Source organism: Schistocerca serialis, chromosome 1 (assembly GCF_023864345.2).
Source record: "Schistocerca serialis cubense isolate TAMUIC-IGC-003099 chromosome 1, iqSchSeri2.2, whole genome shotgun sequence".
Lineage (NCBI taxonomy): Eukaryota > Metazoa > Arthropoda > Insecta > Orthoptera > Acrididae > Schistocerca > Schistocerca serialis.
This window is the reverse complement of record NC_064638.1, coordinates 555,515,306-555,518,205: the sequence shown is the minus strand read 5'-3', so window position 1 is coordinate 555,518,205 and position 2,900 is coordinate 555,515,306.

Here is a 2,900-nt window from a genome sequence, read left to right as displayed (position 1 = left end):
CAAACTGCCTTAGACGACACTGCGAACACCTCGTGGTTTATGCAAGATGGTGCCCGGCCACATCGCACGGCCGACGTCTTTAATTTCCTGAATGAATATTTCGATGATCGTGTGATTGCTTTGGGCTATCCGAAACATACAGGAGGCGGCGTGGATTGGCCTCCCTATTCGCCAGACATGAACCCCTGTGACTTCTTTCTGTGGGGACACTTGAAAGACCAGGTGTGCCGCCAGGATCCAGAAACAATTGAACAGCTGAAGCAGTACATCTCATCTGCACGTGAAGCCATTCCGCCAGACACGTTGTCAAAGGTTTCGGGTAATTTCATTCAGAGACTACGCCATATTATTGCTACGTATGGTGGATATGTGGAAAATATCGTACTATAGAGTTTCCCAGACCGCAGCGCCATCTGTTGACAATTGTAACTACTGTAATTTCGAAAGTTTGTCTGCCTGAAAATGTACTGTTGTCCCAAGCATATTGCAACAAACGGTGTATTTCTATCGCTGCTCGTTTAGTTTGTATTGCCGTTTCAAATATACCGGTCATTTTTGAAACACCCTGTATTGGTGTAGGCTATATATTTCAGTCTGGAGGTCGTCTTCCGTCTTCTGAACAATTATTTGGTCATTGGCAAACATCTGAGTATTTATGTATGTGTTTCCTGGTATTAATCTGACACCTTGTTGAACTTGTCATTTCCACTGTCTAAGAATATGTTGAATATAGTAGGTGAAAGCCTACACCTTTGACGCACTCCTACGCTGACTTTTATTGGTCCTGTCTTCTCTGTTACTGTATCAATCACAATTTCTGTGTGCTGATACGAACACTTTATCATGTGTTGGTTACCCTCGTTCTCCCATAATGTTCCAAAGGTGGCCCGTGTTCACTCTACATAAGGTCTTTTCATAGTCTATGAATGGGTGTGAGTCTCCAGGTTGTATTATCATCGTGGAAAGTAAAGTTGTCACTAAAAGATGGTTCCTTGTTGAAGCCATTTTGCTCCGCTATTAGGATGGCGTCAGCTATATTTCTCATTCTATTGTTAACTCTTGCATAGAGTCTACGAAAAACATTTAGTAGGCTTATTCCTCTATAGCTCTCTCAGTTATTTCTTCCTCCTTTTTGGTAGAGCAGTAATAGCTCCGCTACCTTCCACGATTCAGGTACCTCCCTCGTCTTCCAGCATTCGTTTAAGAGTTTTAAGACTCTCAGTTGTAACTTTAATCCTCCGTATTTAAGGAGTTTTATGTTGATTTCATCAGGCCCTGCAGCTTTCCTGTTTTTCATCTTTTTCAGGACTTGCTGTATCTGATCTAGTGTGATTCATCCCCGAGACACACAAGTAGGACCTCTTCATCCTTTGAAGTTGCTGTTTCTTCCCCTCTATCATCTTCTTGAGAACATAGTTCCTGGAAGTGTTCGATTCAAGTTTCTTTATCTATGGCATGTATTCTTGCAGCATCGCTTTCTTTCCAGTCAAGTTGATTCGTGAGTCTATATGTTAGCTCTTGTCTACAATGTACGTCATTGTCTGTACTTGATATACGTCTGTTCCGTGATTCCTGACGAACTTTCCCTACTACTGTTTTGGCCAAGCTGCACTTTTCGACTCGTACTGCTCTTCTGTATTGCCACAACTTCATTGCTGTGACCTACAACACTAAATAACCATTTTTACAGTTACATATTTACTGTTCATCAAAGACATAGACAACAAAAGCGCCGAGTCATATCCGGGAAAAGTTGAAGTCCACAAGAATATACACGAAGTGGAAGGAACTGTCAGTGAAGTTCCAGAGATCCAGGGTCTACCACAGGTCCAAAGAGTTGCACACGACATGGGACACGGTAGCACAGGAGGAAATGTTTCCGAGTCCACCTCTACTCGAGCACTGCTGCCCAGGTCCCGTAGTCGCACCGCTGTGTTAGAGCGTTTCCCGCTCAGCCTGCCAGCAGTCTTAAGGGGCCGTCACACGTTCAGTAACAATGTCAAACAATCAATATAGCGACCATAAGACGGTGCGCATTGATGTATTCTCAATACTAGAAACATTGAGACCAGTGTTAACGGCCTTTAAAATATTCTCAATATTGTCAGTACAAATGAACTGATGAGGTCAAATATTGACAGTTTCTCCATTCAGATGTTGACACAGATTCCCGTTATCAGCCACACGGCGTTGGTTGAGCTGTTTCTTTTCAATTCGCCTTTTTCATATCATACGTCAGATTCAAATTTTCAAGTGGCAGTTTAACATAAAACTATTTTAATAGACCTGTCCTTGGGTAGTTACTGTATACACCACTTTAGGGCGGTCAACGTAGGATTACTTTTGTGACTGTGCAATGGTGAATTACATAACAGTGTGAAAAGCACTTGGACATCGAAAAATACGTCGTATATCTGCAATGACTAGTAAGAGGTCTGCGAAATGCATGTAAGTTTCACCAAATTACTACATGAAAAAAAACTTCAGGCGGATATAATTGCTTCACAGGTTTCCATAGAACTTTAGTAATTGTGGTTGCTGATATTACAGAACTAGGCTTCGAGCATTCGAGGGTGCGTATTGATTTATTGGCAGTACAAGAAACATTGAGACCAGTATTGATAGCCTTCAAAATATTCTCAGTATTGTTAGTAAAACTGATGGTTTGACAGTTTCTCCATTCAGATGTTGACAGAGTTTCGCTTTATCAGTCACGTGGCCTTCATGTACGCTGTTTGTTTTTAATTCGCCTTTTTCATATCATATCTCACATTCACATATATGTCGCCAGAAATCTTAAAGTACTCGCAATCTCTCGTTGACTGCGATTGCCTCTCTCGTTCAAGTATCTTGCTTCTCTGTTTTACCTCGTTTCATCATTAATAACTTGTTGTATCGGT